This window comes from Triturus cristatus, chromosome 7 (genome assembly GCF_964204655.1).
Source record: "Triturus cristatus chromosome 7, aTriCri1.1, whole genome shotgun sequence".
NCBI classification, from domain to species: Eukaryota; Metazoa; Chordata; class Amphibia; order Caudata; family Salamandridae; genus Triturus; species Triturus cristatus.
The window spans coordinates 190,473,756-190,491,844 of record NC_140590.1 but is presented as its reverse complement, the minus strand read 5'-3'; positions in this window follow the sequence as shown (position 1 = coordinate 190,491,844).

The following is an 18,089-nucleotide window of genomic DNA, read 5'->3' as shown; positions in this document are numbered from 1 at the left end:
TGCTGACATGTGCTATGCTGATCAGCAGCATCTGTGCCTCATGCGGCAGCACACTCTGCATTATGCACAAGATCCCCAGTTCCATCCACCTCAAGGCAAGAGGAAGACCATCCTCCAGGTCAACTATGACATCCGTGTCTACTCCTACCCTGCACTCTACGGACATGTGCGTTAGAAATCCCATGATACTTGTCCACATCCAGGGTGCATCTGCACAGCTCTGCTACTACATCCGGCGACCAGGCCACATCAACGTCAAACAGAGATGGGGGAGTGGATCACTGCCAGCTGCAGGATGACCTTCTCAATCCACACACACCCTCAGGATGCAGCCCACACCCACAACACAACCTTGTGGCACTGTGATCCAACACCCTATTGTGCCATCTCCATGCATCCAACCTTGGCTGGCCCACCATTCCCACATCCACCTGACTCAAGCATGCAGGACATGGTTCTGCCATGTGTCTACACATACCTGGGACTCCAACCCCAGGACACTCCACATGATCCCTGACCTCTGCGCATGACTGTTGCTCTTCTAAATAGGTCTGTGGGCACAGTTGTGCGGGCACCCCCTCAGCTGGTTGGGCCCATCACGGGTGAGTATGGTGCTCCATGTCTGTCTTGGATGGTACGTTGTGACCCATGTGTGTCCTGTGCCAGACTCGGACCCCAGGGTATGGTGGTTCGGAGTTAATTTAGAAATCAGGCATGGTTTGACTTTACAACACACACATGTAGTGGAATAATGCAAAATGAAGGCATCATCTTGTGATTGTGATGAATTTTATTAGTGCTGGGGTACGTGTTTGGGGGGTGACAAGAGGTGCTTGGCGGGAGTGTAGAATCCAAAGTTCACAGGGGGAGTTGGTGTCCTTGCCATTGACAGTCATCAGAGTCTGTGCCACAGTCTTTGTCAACATTGGTCAGACAGTGACCAGCAAGGCCATGTGGCAGAGAATGTCCTTTGCTGCTGTGCTGCTGTTGGGCCATAGGGCCAGGTGCCAGGCCAGGTGACCTGCGAGATGGTGATGTTCCGCTGACTCTCATGTTTTCTTGCGTGGACGACCCACCTTCCTGCGGGGACCCTCAGACGCCTGGCTTGACGGTGCAAGGGACGCTCCGTCAGATGATTCCTCCTCCTCCTCCTCCCTCCCTGGGGCTGGTGCTGCTCTACGCCTGCTGGCACAGGGAGGGTTTGCCAGGCTTTGGGCAATCTGACAGAGGATTGGCTCAGGTCCCTCTGCACCGCCAAGTGCTCTGCATGTCTTGCCTCCATCCTGGCATGATGCTCAACCTGCAGGGCCTTCATCTCATTGAGGGTCTCCACTACCTGGGCGATGCCTCTGGATTCACGCCGGTATGCATCCAGGATGGTTCTGACCTGTGCCATAGCCGGGTCCTGAGCCAACTGGGCAGGTTCGGGCCTCCGCCGGTTCCACTCCCACCACCCCTGCCCACTTGCGCCTGGCCTACCATTGTGGGCACATCGAGTCTCCGGGACCCCGGAGGGATGGCATTTGCGGGGTCGTCTGTCTCCTCCTGAGTGCCCGAAGAACCTTGTCCCTCCTGGACAGTGTGGAAATATGGATTTTTATGATCAGTTATGTGCCCTATCTTGGACCCCAACGGTTTCATGTATAAATCATAAGTACATGTATGATCCCTCCAGTTCCAGTTATGAAGACGCAAACACATGTGCGTCCACCGTCAACATGTCCTCTTTCAGATCCGCCATGAATGGGCCGGATATTCCATTCCTAAGTATGAAAGGCCACCGACTTTATATGGCTCATTTATCCCATTTTACAGTCCAGGCGAGTAGGCCCTGATTCTGCCATCAAGCCTTTTCTTGCCTTCTGCCTCTGAAAGCTTCAGTCTGAGCTCGCATCTATATCCATGAACTTTGTCCTACTCCCTGCGCGGCTAACGGTGCCTGACTCCAGCCTGTTGCCTGCCAAAAACTGTATTTCACCTTCGAAATTATCTGCTCCGCTCCCCATCCAATGCATTCCTGTCTAGTAGTTCAAGTAAACATTCTTCCAGCTACCGAGCAAAGGGCCCGGTTTCTCTGTCTTTATGCAAGTAATTCATAGCCCTGTTACTATGGAAGATTTCTGCTCTCGCATCTAGTGTAGACACTTAGACGCTTGTACACGCACTCACAGTCAGTATAGAATTGATTTTGTTCGAGAGACCTTTCCTTTTGGATAACATAGTTCTTTAAACATAGGATGTTAGATATGATTTGGGATTAGGTTGACTTGACCCCCCAGACTTCTGTCTCCACATGTAGAGCTAAATGTCAAGTCCCCTTCACCCCCTAGTTGCACGTCAATCACACGTCATGCTGCTGCGCGCGCATCTCTGCCAAGTATTTCTGCTGACATTGCGAAATTCTTTCATGGAACCACCCTATTGTGACATCATACCTGTTGACGTTCTTTAAGTTACGCCTAGTTACACCCACTTTAGTTACGCATGTATGTGTTATCAATTGTTACGCCTCCTGCATCTGTTTCACTGTAATGCCTATTGTATAAAAATGATTACTTGTCAATAAAGTAGGGTCCTTCACTTCCTGAACCTTCGTGGTGATGGAATATGGAGCCCATCAATTCGAATTGATCTTGGAATAAAGCCCGTTCCGAACCTCTAATACCACGGATTCTGCCTCTTATTTTTCTGAGCTATTATTATTAATTTTCCGCATCAAATTAAGTTCCGGTAATTAAATTATTTACCACATATATGGCGCCCGAATAGGGACACTTTCTCATCTCACGCGCCGGCGGTGCGTTGCAGGCCCGGTCTCCTGCCACAGCTGGACGGACAACAACGCGTACCCACAGGATTTCCTGTATCTCCCTCCTGCCAGGCGGGGGTAACTGAGGCTGCGATCAACACCCAGACGAGGCGGTGAGAAGTGCGAAGTATCCCGACCAGAGCCTAGCTGAGAGAGCAAGATCCGAGGTATACAGAGGCCCACCAGTTTCCGAGGTTCCGAAGTTTCGAGTCGAGTCCAGTCCGGTTCAAGTCCAGTTCAGTTCAGTTCCGAGGCCTTCCGTTTTGAGCTACCCGGTGAGTACCATTGTCGGGGAGGCGTTCTGACGTGCACATAGTTTGTGCCGGTCAAGACGGGTTTGGGTACACAAATCCGGTCTGCACTGTTTCAGCAGTGTATCTGTACTGTTTAGCAGTATATCAAGTATGTCTAGTATATAATTCAGAATTACCTAGTTAGTATCGAGTATTATGCTTAGTGACTAGTTCCCTAAATGGCCATCATTGTTGTTCATTAAATGTTAAATGTTAAATGTTTTAAATACGTTCTGCATACTGTGGTGTGAATGACTGTTCATTATTGTGTTTTGCTGTATTAAACGTGTTCAAAATTAGGTATCAGATCAGTTCTCAATATGCCGCTCTTTTCGAAATTAAGACAGATCAAAACTAGAAAAGGGGTACTCGAAGAAGCTGTTCCCATTCCTTGAAGGACTGGGTTATTCTTAAGACCCAGCGGTGCCAGGGAACAACACCTGAAACCTTCGTGGGTTACCTGTTCTGGCGTACCAAACACAGAGACACGGGACACTTCCAGCGACGTCAGAGATCAGCGTTTATTTACTGCAGGGATACAGAGGTCACAAGAAGTACACAACGTGTAGGTTCTCGGAGACTGCTTCAAATTCGTAGAAGTGGATCGCTCCTTTTATACAAGTCTTTGCCATAGCACAGTATGGCGAACAAAGGTTACAACTCAGTTCCCACAATAAACTTCAAAAGGGTCGCGTTCATGTTTCAGGAGGCCGGAACATAATTACAACAGTCTTGCCGGTTCCCAACTGTAAAAACATATTCCCTCCGCAATAAACACATTCCATCCTAACCATAAACACATTAAGAGGAAGGACGAAAAACAGATGCAAGGAAAGGACAAGAATACACAACAGGTTAGAAAAGAGTGTCAGGGGCAATAAAGGAAACTCGATAGAAGGGTCAAAGACCTCGTGTCTAATGTATGCGTGGCTGAAACAATAGACCGGAGCGGCAAGATGAGCCTTGAGCGGGGCCATCTGCCTTACTCGTGTCATTTCCCTCATCGTAAAAGTCACCTCAAAGAAACATGTGTCCTTCATGCAAGCTTGAAAGTCCCAGGGTCACGAAGCGGACAAAAACCCGTTCGCTGGCTACCTGAGGGCAAGAAACAAAATGGATGCTGTATCTAAAATGGAACCCGAGGGTTCGGATGAACAAACCCAAAAATGAGACAAACCATACGTGGCTGCATAGCGAAACTGCGTACACCCACTATACTCGTCATTTGCGGTTCGTAGATACCAAACTCATCCATATTCGTCACCACTCAAAAAGTGCCGTCCCGTCTCATACGGAACCTCAGACGCTCCTTTTGCCCTCATGTAGGCAAGCACTAGTCAAGATCGGAATCTATATCAATATTCATCAGATCGTTCAGCTGCTGCTGGAACATCATCCTATTCATCAACGTCTCCTTGGTAACAGATGGCCGCCTTATACACGTCGCAGCACATAGGCCACATAAGGCAGGACCACACTGTACACAAAGACAACACGTGAACAGAAACGTTACAACAGCCCCTACGATCATTAGAATCTTCCAACCCCAGGTTGACATCAGGCCCCAAAACCATCCCAGGAGCGTCCAATTACCTTCGTCCACGTGTATGGATTCGGAAATCTTGTGCAACTTCGAGATGGCTTGGTAAACAGTTGGAGCATTGTCAGGAATAAAAATGCAACAACTCGAATGGATAATTTTACACACACCCCCTCTATCTGCAAGAACAACGTCTAGAACCATACGGTTCTGCAACGTCATGAGTCTATCCGCCTGTAGTTCAGCTGTTAGATTACCAAGGGCATTTGCAGTAATATTAGCAGTCGACTCTACCACACGGGTCAACTGTCTTAGGTTCCTACTATTAACCATAGGTCCCCAAAACAGCAAGAAACCCTTAAAGAAGTCTCCTGCTTCTTGACCAGCAGTGTCCTCCTTGCTAATAACGCCTCTCACGACTCTAGTTTTGTGGTAGTCCGAAGCAACTGTGAAAGTCGGAGGTAAAAGATTCGCAATATAACAGGTACCCGAAAAGTCGCGGGGTAACCATGTATACGCGCGTTCATAACATACAAAATAGGTGCCCTTAGCAGTCAGAAAAACAGGGGAGGAGAGCATCGGTAGGACATACGTATCAGTGCAAGCACTGTTCCCAAGTTGTGCTCTTGGATTTCGACCCAAACCTTTCAAGCAGAAATTACCAAGGTGCGGTACAATCCATATTGGGGACGAGCTCTTAAGCTGTCTATCACCCACTGACGTACTATACTCAGTCTCACTCAGATCCTTATAGGCCTGCACTTCTTCATCTGGAATGAGTGATGCATCAAAAACATCTCTATCCAGATCTGCTATGGCTATCGCCAAAGGCTTGTGGTACGGCCCAGGACCAAAATTGACAGACCGTGGCTCTCGACTGGGGTAGGAATCTAGTGCACTACGGAACATAGTTTGGAATGCTCGAGCTGAACCCTGGGAGCTGTATGGAAGGACCAAATACGGAATACCCCTATCCATGGTGTGTGGCATTAACCCACATACCCAACAATTGGTAGTGTTCACCACCAACTGATGCTGATGTAGAAGTTGAACAAAGGAATTATTCATGAATTCCGCACGCCTAACCTGCTCATGTTGAGGCAAAGGATGAAAGGAATGTGGGGAGACAGTGGTGAGGGAACTTAGGTTAGGAGAAAAAGTAGGTGAAGCAGAAAGCAAGAACAACGGCACTCCGAAATACACTCCACCCACCAATAACATAGATAAGGCCAGAAACAGTAGAAACACCTGAAACAAAAAACATTTTGTTCGTACAACCCTCCATAATTCTGATCTCTGTGCCAACACCCTTTCTTCTTCCAACAGCTTAGAGAATGCCATCCTCTACAAACCGTCCGTGACGTACTTGACGCACTTCGTTCTGAGTAGCGATTATCAATCCCCAGGAGTTCCCAGAGATCGACAAAAGTAACCAACCTAGCGTCAGAAACCTGCTAAACAGAAAGGAGTACCCGCACGGCCCTACGGTGACCCGGATGGCGAGGTTTCCACGAAACGTTCAAATTTATCACAAGTCTCTTAGCAGTGGAAAAGCACAAAAAACTCAAAAAGAAAGGATGTAATTGTCCATAATATTCGTAATGTCAAAAACCACTGTACTGTTACTTTTTATTAGTCCTTGAACGAAGAAAGTATCGACTTCTTCCAGGTCGAGTTTGCTCTACAAACAATTGTTCAGCTGACGCAACAGTGTTCGATGAAGTGGACAACGAGTCAGACCTTGGGTTCTCTGCTACTGATGACTCCACATGTGGATCTGGCAGTGACGAATCCTCCTCCACAAGTTGAGCGTCGCTAAATGGCACAAAGTGCAAAGGAGTCTCAGTTTCTGTGGCCGAAATCCCAGTCCTCACCCAACCGTCAGTTGGTAAGGGGATCGGTACCTTCTTTGTGTGGCTGGCATGCACCCAGTTTTTCCGGCCCTCCAGTCGAACCGCTGTCCTCGTCGTCAATAAGACTTGAAAAGGTCCAACGAATCTTGGCTCCAAGTTACGCTTTCGACCAAAATTTCGGGTAACCACCCAGTCTCCTGGCCGGAGCTGGTGTCCAGGACCCTCTGTCTGCGCCGGTAGAGCTTCAAGGACCTGTTGATGGATTAACCGTAGTTTAGTGGTCAAATCATGCAAGTAATCAATTAACATTGGATACTCAAGACTATCAAAAGCCCTAGGCCTCGGGACTCCCCAAATATTCGCAGGGCGACCGAACACAATCTCATATGGGCTAAGCCCTACTCGAGAGTGTACGGTTGCTCTGGTCGATAGGAGAGCCAGAGGCAAGGCATCAGGCCATGACAGACCAGTCGTAGCTTGAACCTTAGCGAGTTTCAGCTTCAGGGTACCATTGTACCCTTCAACCAAACCCGCTGCCTGAGGATGATTAGCACTGTGGAATTTCTGTCGAATTCCCAGGCCCTTACACACACTCTGCATTACACTTCCCACAAACTCGCTTCCATTATCCGACCACACAATCCGTGGCATTCCGTACCTAGGAAAGTACTCCTTCAGCAAGATTTTTGCTGTGGACAGGGCAGTATTATCCTTAAGAGGATAGGCCTCAATCCATCTGGAGAACGCGCAAACCACAACCAAAACATACTTCAGGTTATTGCATCTCTCCATATGGATAAAGTCCAGCTGGATAACCTCAAAGGGACAAGCAGGAGGGGCGAAATGACCAGGCGGAGTGGGGGTGCCTTTTCCGGGATTATGCATCAAACACACCATACAATTCTTAACCACTCTTTCGGCACACTTAGCAATACCCTCATTCCTCCATACAGGGGACAAGAACTTACATATTCCTTTCGCACTAATATGTGACAACCCATGAGCCATCGTCACAACAGCTAATACATACGCATCTGGTAACATCCACCTCTGACATTCCGTCAGGTCAACCCAACATCCATGCATATCCAATTTCCCTGTACTTTCTTTCCACTTGGTCTTTTCAGCTTCAGTAGCTTCGTTCTGAATTGCTTTCACACTCTCAACAGTATTTTCACACATACCAGTCTCCGTCGGCCACCTCACTGAACTCGTAACATACATTCGAGTCGCAATATTCTTAGCCGTTTCCTTAGCAATCTCATCCGCAAATGCATTACCACGACCAACATCATCCGTCACTTTCCGATGTGCACTGCATTTAACGATCGCCACTTGTTTAGGCAACGTAAGTGCATCCAAAAGATCATTCACAAGATGCCCGTGTTGGATCTTCGTACCATGCGATGTCATAAATCCTCTTTCTCTCCACAATCTTCCAAAGTTATGCCCAACACCAAATGCATACTGACTGTCAGTAAACACATTCACTCGCTTTCCCTTCGACAGAACACACGCTCTTGTCAATGCAATTAACTCTGCCGCTTGCGCGGAATTCTGGTTCAATCTCGCAGTTTCCACAACCGTGCTCAACGTCACCACAGCATACGCAGTCGTCACATCGCCATTCGGCAATTTGAAGCAAGAACCATCCACATACAAAGTACCATCGGGATCTGCCAAGGGAGTGTTTTTCAGGTCCACACGACCTTTTGTTTCTTCCTCAGTCTGTAAATAACAATCATGTGGCAGCACATCATCTGTTTCCATATTAATCGGCAACAATGTCGCCGGATTCAGTACATTACAACGTTTGATCTGTATATGACTTGCCAAAAGGGTCAGCTCGTACCCAGACAACCTTGCACTCGTCAGATGTTGAGTCTTTGTCCGATTCAAGAGCGTATCAACTGCATGCGGAACCATTACTATGAGCATATTATCCATGACCAAACCTGCGGATTGTCGAATAGACGCCGCAGCTGCCGCTGTCGCCCTCAAGCAACTCGGCAACGCTCTAGCTACTGGGTCTAAGGTTGAGGAAAAATATGCACACGGACGCTGCTTATCACCAAATTGTTGCGTTAAAACACTCAACGCACAACCGTCCCTCTCATGGACATATAATGTGAAAGGCTTACTGTAATCAGGAGTACCTAACACAGGAGCCGAACACAGTGCATTACGTAATTCAGAAAAACTTTTCTGACATTCCTCCGTCCAAGGCAAAGGAGTCGAAACGTCCTTGCACGTGAGAGCTACCAATGGCTTCGCTAACAGTGAAAAGTTCGGGATCCACTGTCTGCAGTATGACGTGATACCTAGAAAGGCACGCACATCTCTCTGAGTTGTTGGCACAGTCATTCGAGCAATTGCTGCAATTCGTTCAGGGGTCAACTTTCTTCCCGCCTTTGACAATAAGTGACCGAGATAGGTAACTTCTTGACAACAATATTGCAGTTTGGAAGGTGACACTTTATGATGTAAAGCACAGAGATGCTGTAACAGAGACACTGTAGCGGCTCTACAGAGCTGTTCAGTGTCAGCAGCGACCAACAAATCATCAACATACTGAATCAAGGCTGCACCAGCCGGTAACACAAACGCATCAAGTTGACTCTTAAGAGCTTGGCTGTAAATTGATGGACTCTCACAGTAGCCCTGTGGTGCGCGTTTGAATCTGAAACTGCGACCACCTAATGAGAAACCGAACAAATCTCTGCTTTCCTCAGCAATCGGAATGCTAAAGAACGCATTCTTCAGATCGATCACCGAGAACCATGATGCAGTGGCTGGAATCAGAGTCAGTAAAGCTGTAATGTCTGGCACCACAGGAAACTGCGGAACAACGACTTTATTTACCTCCCGTAAGTCGATAACTAGACGGTACACAGGAGGCTTGGAGGGATCCGTTCGTTTCAGAATAGGCAACACGGGACTATTGCACACATTACCCCGTGTCTCCTCAATAACATCTTTACCGATCAGATCGTAAATGATCGCCAACAGTGCCCTTTCACCATCAAGGGAAATACGATACTGAGGTATACGTGGCAAACGCGCACCAACTTTCAGTTGGACAACATAAGGTGGTATATCCAACAGGCCCACGTCATTGGGACCTGTCGCCCACAAGGAGTCCGGAAGAGATCTCAATGCCGATGGGAGCTTGTCGATCGATAAATACATAGGGGAAATCACACTCTTACCCAACGTAAGCTCCACACCCGTAGGAGAACAGTACAAAGTCGCATGTAACCTTTTCAACAAATCTAAACCCAAAAGATTCGCACCACAACCAGTAGTCAAAATCAAAGGAGCTTCTAGCTCATGAGACCCAATTGTAAGGGGCAAAGGGCTAGAAACTGGATTGCTAACGGGGGCGCCAGAAAATCCAACGGAAACATTCGTTAAGCCAGACAAAGGCGCGCCAGGGAGTTTCGAATGCATGATGGAACTTTTTGCTGCACCAGTGTCCAACAGAAAAGGCTCAACGACGCCCAAAGTGGCTACTGCAACATAAGGCCCTCTCTGATCAACCGGAACTGATACTTCTCCCTTCCTTTGTCTATGGCTGTCCTAGTAGATACCATCCGCATCAACATCACACTCAACATAGCAATCATCCACATGATACTGTGCAGACCGACCGGACGATGGTTCGCGCCGATCGAAACAATTGTGCGAGTCCGAAGACGTGGCAAAGCGTTCGGCCTGATTCTGGGTAACTCCGCGACCTCTACCACGGGAAGCCTGTTGAGGACCACTACGTCCTCCTCGAGCTGATACACCATTGGTCCTATCACGGAGAACCAGACAATCGAACTTCAGATGGCCCTCCCCACGACAATATGCGCATTGATTATATCCCAGCACAAAGCGAGGTGCAGGCGAAGCATTTCGCGTCTGCGATCTGGAGAACTGTGGTTGTGATCTGTTTAGCTGCTGTGTATCACTGAAATTCGAACGCGGAGGATAGGCTTGCTGCAATAAGACCTTAGTTTTAAGATCCTTCGTTTTCTTATCTGCACGCTCACTTTCCTCCTTTTCTCTATTTTCGTAATATTGGGCCGTAGCCAATATTTGGGCAGTGGTAGAAACAGCCCACGAACTCTCAGAATTCTTCAACTTGTTGCTAAGGTCGGGCAACAAGTTCGATACAAACTTATCAACGAACAGCCGCTGACCACCCTCAGAACCCATGTCCTGACCACTATGATCAACAAACGCTTCCTCAAACCTCGTAAAGAAATCAGAAACGCTTTCATCCCTCTTTTGCTTGCACGCTGATAATTTGTCCCAATTGACGCGCATCGCTGGCATAAGTGTTTTCATGAGGGTAATTATCCTCTGAGGCAAAGCCACAATAATCTGTTCAGGTTTAGCCCCACCGACCTGCCGGGCATCTGCCGCTGTAAGGGCAGCCCAGTCACCGCCTAGCTCGGCTGCGTGATTCTCGTGACGAATTTTCGCCCAAATCGGCTGAGGCACCACATTGCCAAACAACATGTCAATATCGGCTAGGTTCATAACAGTAGCATGCACTAATTGGGACAGCTCCTTGTAATAACCCGCAGGATTCTTACGGGGATCAGGCAAGGATTGCTTCACTTGTAAAACTTCCGATCGTTTCCAAGGGAGGTGTATCCACACTCTCTGGAAATGGCCTGGGACAGGAGGGTTAGCAGCAGGATCACCTGGCATCCATACCGGGGGAACTTCCCGCATGGGATATTGACCAGGTTGTGCCATCCATTCCGCAGTCTCGTCCTTAAACAACGCACGAGGTTGCACCGTACATCGAAAGGATAACAAGCGTTCTAGAGCCTCTCGAACTTTGTCACCCACGATTACACCCGTGGCAAACCGAAGCTGTAGCTCGGAAACCTCAGGTGGTATATCATCAGCTATCTCATCGTCCCACTCCTCTTTCAATGACTTACACAATTCTTCGAACACAAATCGTTGCGTGGGCACATTAAACTGAGAAAACGTTTCAAACACTACACGTGGGGTGTATTTAACAGGGTTACGAATCCATCTACGTGCCGTTTTCACCAACGATTCACGTTCTCTACCATCAGGAAGCTGACTGCGTCTTTGAGCGACATCTGAAAGAGTCGAGCCAAGTATCGGCCCAAAAAGCGGAGAATAAAGAGAAGCAACAGCAGTCAAGAGACGACTACGAACAGAAGGAGAAGAGGAAGAAGATGCAGGCGTAACAACAATAGGGGTGGAAACAGTAGAAGTAGACGCAGCAGCAGGAACAACGGGAATGACAGGCTGAGGAGGGACTTGGAAAGGCGCAGTAGGGAGAGAAGCCGGAACAAGAGGATGTACGATCTGTGGCCCAAGGGGATTCGGGAGTACGGGGGGAACGGCGGGCTGACCAGCAGCCGCCAAAACAGCGGGTTGAGGAAGAGGTGGACGAACGGGACCCATAACATCGGGAGCATAGGGAGGTGGCGATTTCATCAGATAAGACAAGAGCGAATCCTCCATCGCTTCTTCTCCTGTCTTGTCAATATTAGAAGGTAGCACCGGATAACATTTATCCACTGCCATATGGTGAAGCCGAGCACTAACTTCCTGCTCTTTCTCATCTTTGTCTAACTGATATTGTTCTGCATTGCGCATCACCGTGATAACACCTTCTCTTTTATTTTTCTTATTCTGTTTGATTTCTTTCTGCTTGGCCTCTTTCCGCCATAACCGGAAGGAATCAAACATGGCCGGCCTAGCTTTCTTTTTAAATAATTTAGCTTCCAAGTTATCTAAAACGGTAGTCTCGAAACTACCATGAGATGGCCAACTAAGGACGCCATCATTTTTAGTGTAGCGGACCCAATATTCATTATATACGATAGGACCCACGCCATGACGACTATAGAGCTCGTAAATTGGAGTTCCAACCGGAGGTATCGGACATGAATCCTCCAGCCGGGAATCCATGCTGCAACATTTGAGAAACCCAAACAAAGTACTACGGCCAGGCATCGTGCACACTAACCGAGTATACAAACTTCAAGGGCTATCGAATTACGATGTCCTCGCAAAAAAATGCAAGACCCTCGGTTTTTGGCAATTGCAATCGTCAAATAAAAACCCAACAACTAAGAACCACGAATGCTATGGAACCATGCAAACAACAAAGCAACACTGGGAGCGACCCACAAATACTTAACTGAGAGAACAATGGCGTCACCAGGAAGGCCCGTTGAGCGTCTCGCCGTACAAAGGACTACGCCAGGCGCCAAAACAGGTCGACAGTCAGGGCATCGGTCCGTCGCAGCCGTCAGGAGGCGGGGATCTTCGCGGGAAGAGGCGTCGGGCCACTTATTTCGACAACTGGATCGATGAAGCGGGGTGCACCTTCCCTCGGCGATTTCACACGAAGTTCCTCACGATCGTCGGGCTTTGGACCGGTACCGTTGATGTCGCCCCACGTTGGGCGCCAACTGAAGGACTGGGTTATTCTTAAGACCCAGCGGTGCCAGGGAACAACACCTGAAACCTTCGTGGGTTACCTGTTCTGGCGTACCAAACACAGAGACACGGGACACTTCCAGCGACGTCAGAGATCAGCGTTTATTTACTGCAGGGATACAGAGGTCACAAGAAGTACACAACGTGTAGGTTCTCGGAGACTGCTTCAAATTCGTAGAAGTGGATCGCTCCTTTTATACAAGTCTTTGCCATAGCACAGTATGGCGAACAAAGGTTACAACTCAGTTCCCACAATAAACTTCAAAAGGGTCGCGTTCATGTTTCAGGAGGCCGGAACATAATTACAACAGTCTTGCCGGTTCCCAACTGTAAAAACATATTCCCTCCGCAATAAACACATTCCATCCTAACCATAAACACATTAAGAGGAAGGACGAAAAACAGATGCAAGGAAAGGACAAGAATACACAACAGGTTAGAAAAGAGTGTCAGGGGCAATAAAGGAAACTCGATAGAAGGGTCAAAGACCTCGTGTCTAATGTATGCGTGGCTGAAACAATAGACCGGAGCGGCAAGATGAGCCTTGAGCGGGGCCATCTGCCTTACTCGTGTCATTTCCCTCATCGTAAAAGTCACCTCAAAGAAACATGTGTCCTTCGTGCAAGCTTGAAAGTCCCAGGGTCACGAAGCGGACAAAAACCCGTTCGCTGGCTACCTGAGGGCAAGAAACAAAATGGATGCTGTATCTAAAATGGAACCCGAGGGTTCGGATGAACAAACCCAAAAATGAGACCATACGTGGCTGCATAGCGAAACTGCGTACACCCACTATACTCGTCATTTGCGGTTCGTAGATACCAAACTCATCCATATTCGTCACCACTCAAAAAGTGCCGTCCCGTCTCATACGGAACCTCATCCTCCTAGGGACACTCCAGGGTACTTCATGTATCATAAACATGGCCTAGACGCCATATTATTTCTTGATTTATGGGTGGACTACACCAAGGAATTACCAGAAAGTCAGAGGTGGCCCGCAGCTGGGACCTGGGATGCAGATTGCATCATGAAAGTAGAAGAAGAATTATGGAAAAAGAAAGCTAGACAGTCACAGAAAGATGCCATTGAATTATGGCGTAAAGAATCATATAGACGTACAGAAAAAGCGCTCAGACAGGAAGAGAAAAGTAAGGAGAATTCAAATAAAGTTCGAGAAAATCTATTAATTGAAGAAGGTACTCGAGTAAAGTCAGAACAAATAGACAGACAAAGAAATGCCCTTATGAATGGTATGTATCCCCTTCTGGCCGAAGGGTTACCTAAGGCTACTCCGGAGATACCAAAAGACTTGCCACCCCCATTGTTTCCGATAAAAGTACATCCCAAAGGGCATCCCAGAACCGCAGAAGATGTTTTTCTTTCCTCTTATTTAGACGACGCAGCTCCCGAGTATGCTAATGCTGCGCCACATAGACCGCCTGCCGAGGGGGTTCAACGCCAAGACCCTCCTCCGTCTGTACCTCCGCAACGGCACACTCCGACACAAGTTCCGGCAAGCACATCTGTTTCTACATCTGTATCCACACCTATGGTTGCTATATCACGTTCAACAAATCCTTTCACATCCAGCACCCCAGGTGGTGCTACCGGAGCTACATCAAACGTTTTTTCCACGCCACCCAGAGTAAATAAACTTTCCTTTCAAGAATTAGCCCACCAACGTACGCCCAAACTAGTAACTCCCAACACGCTCAAGGAACTTCTAATAGATTGTAGATATGACCCTGTGCCCGGAAAAGGGGACGAAATGGTGCTGGCATCATTACGTATCCGACGAGCTGCAATATATTTAGGGAAGATACCAGGAATGACTGCACATTTAGAAAATATATATCACTTTGTCCAGTCAGGGCGAGATCCTGAGAGTATTAACAGAGCCATGGAGTACCAAAAAGTGGAAATACAGGGGGAACTGTTACGTTTCCTCATAAACTGTGTGATCAGAAATCAAGACCGACCAGGGGTAAATCTGGAAGAAATGCAAATTCTTACCACATGGAGTAAGAATATATCAGAGGGGAGACATGATAAACGATCATGTATAGTAGCCATGTGCCGAAAGATCCGCAAAGAAATAGAACGAATACACGAAGAAAGATTAGCAGTAGACGAACCTGAACAAACCGAGGACGAGGAAGAATTAGAACTGCCCACAGGACAGTTAGAAACCATGGCCTATGTAGGTAGAGGAAGATCTTGCAATAATACTAGATGCTTTACTGATCCGATACGTCCGATACGTCCAGAGAATAGCAGAAAATTCCAAACTCCTATAATAAATCTAAGGTCCCCCGAACATTCGTTCCAAGCCGCTGACAAATTACTTCGAGAACGAAGGGGTTATCATATACTCGATTCTATGGACGAACAAGAATTAGCCAGGTCAGCCGTACACTGGGTTGATAGTCCTGGAAAATATGGTGATGATACACTAGCGCATACGTTTTTGAACCTCACCCCAGATGAACAGCGTTTAGCTGATATCTATATGATTCAACAACTCCTTATATTATATAAAAGCCAACATTCCGATCCTGGTCCCTTACCTGATATATTGACTGAATTACTCACGAACAAATGGAGAGGTTCAGGTACTGAGTTAATTAGAGAAATACTAGAATCCAGAAAGCAGTACATTCTTTTTGTATGTCCCGAACATGTCTCACTGCCCATCAAGGAAAGAACGACGTATTATATGGATAGACAGAATCCCTTACGCGAAGTGCACCCGATAAAAGGTGAGGACAATCAGTTTAAACGTGTGTTTGTATACACACCGATATCCAAAATAGAACTATTAGAAATGAAGAAAGTGGTACCCAGTCATGACAAAGACCCAGCGGGTTTCCACCGTGAAATTAAAGATATGTTACTCATGGGAGAATATACCTACCCCGACATTATGACAATATTGAAGGTATTAATGCCTGCGGGCATTTACGAAAAACTCAAGGAAAAGGATTGGGAGGTGGGAGACCAGAAGATAGATTGGACAGCATTAGAAAACGAAGAAAAAGCTCGAGGTCCAGGTTCAGGGCTCGGGGACAAGACCAAAACACTACCAGGTTTACTAGTACAGGTACTGCCACGTTTATTAACTACGAAAAAGGAAGACTGGGGTGCAATCTCAGCCTGTAAACAAAAACCAGATGAAGACACTAGTGATTTCTATTCCCGATTTGAAAAATGTTTTAGTATAAATAGTGGAATAAAAGCAAGTAGCGAGTCGTATCCACATCTGTTTGTGACAAAATTGGTTGAAAATGCCTTGCCCCAAGTTAAGAATAGAGTATTGAAATTCGAGAGTACCTGGCAAGGTAACACCCCGTCACAAATGTTACAAATGCTACAGTACCATCACAATAGAATTAGAGAGGAACAAGAACATGAACAAAGACGCATGAAAGACACGAAAATGAAAATGCTAGTTTCCCAGACAGTTCCAGCTGACGGTCATAAAAAGGGTATGACACAGTCCAGTGTTTCAGCAGGTCCTGTAAAAGGGACGTGCAACTATTGTAAACAGCCAGGTCATTATGTACACGATTGTCCCGTTTTAAAACATAATATCGCCATAGGTAACACAAAAGAAAGACCAAGACCACTTAGACAGGATCAGAACCAACAAGGAGCCCCGCAGCATGCACAGTCCATGCCAGCTCCACAACAGTCTATGCCAGCTCCACCACCGCAGCCTATTGCTGCCACACAAACAACGACACGACAGATGTATCAGACCGCACAGTATGACTATCCTGATTATCAACGATACTCATGAAACAGCCTAGAGAGGGAAGTTGGCTTACCCCTTATTGAGGTCCCTGTAGATCAAGAAGGACCTTATGTACACAGTGAACTATTAGGCCAAGATAGAAAAATTTTACTTGATACAGGGGCAAGCCGAACAACAATAAAACGTAGTGAAGTTCCAGGGGCACCCCTCTCAGGCACACAGAATATTTCCCTTGGCTTTTCAGGAAAACCTATCATTAACGAAGTATCACAGCCTCTTCCACTTACGATTGGTCCCTTGACACGAACTACGGATTTATTGCTTACTAAATCATGTCCAGAAAACCTGTTAGGCATAAAAACATTGAAAGCTCTAGGAGCTATAATATGTTGTTCTCCGGAAGGAGTAAGATTGTTTTTACGTGATTTCAAAGGGCACTATGTGTCCCGAGACATGGATGACCGACTGCAGACTTTACCCACACATTTATGGGCACAAGGCCCTACAGATGTTGGTTGCATGAACATTACACCATATCGAGTCACACTGAAGGCAGGAGTGGTACTACCACGAATGCGACAATATAAGTTACCCCCAGATGCTGTAGTGGCTTTACTGCAAATCATTGACGAGCTTATTACCCAAGGAGTGGTTGTGGAAACCGACTCCAATGTATGTAATTCACCGATAATTCCGATTCTTAAACGAACTGATCCAAAAGCCCCGCCAGTATATCGATTGGTTATTGATCTGCGCGAATTAAATAAATGTATTGTACCACAATACCCCGTAGTCCCAGACATTTCTTCATTACTGACAGCCATTGATTCCGAAGCAACATTCTTTACTATAATTGATCTCAAGAATGCCTTTTTCAGCGTCCCAATAGATCCGGAAAGCCAATACTTGTTCGGATTTAGTTTAAATGGACGAAGCTTTAAATTCACACGCGCACCTCAAGGATTCACAGAAAGCCCCAGCATCTATAGCCAAGCACTGAAACGAGAACTTGACAGTATCCACATGCCAGTCAACACTGCCCTGCTTCAATATGTCGATGATCTGCTGATCACCGCTAGAAGCGAACCTGAATGTGAAAAAACCTCACTGACGGTTTTACAATTTTTGGCTGAAAAGGGGCACAAGGTGTCCCCTTCTAAGCTGCAATTCTGTGTCCAGCGAGTTATTTACCTAGGGCACTCGCTGTCCAAGGAGGGAAGGCAGCTTACACCAGATCGCATTCAGTTAATTGCTAACATGCCAATACCCAAGACACAAAAGGAGGTGCGGGCTTTCATAGGCCTCACTTCATATTGTAGGCAGTGGATCCCTCAGTATGCATTTCTAGCGAAAC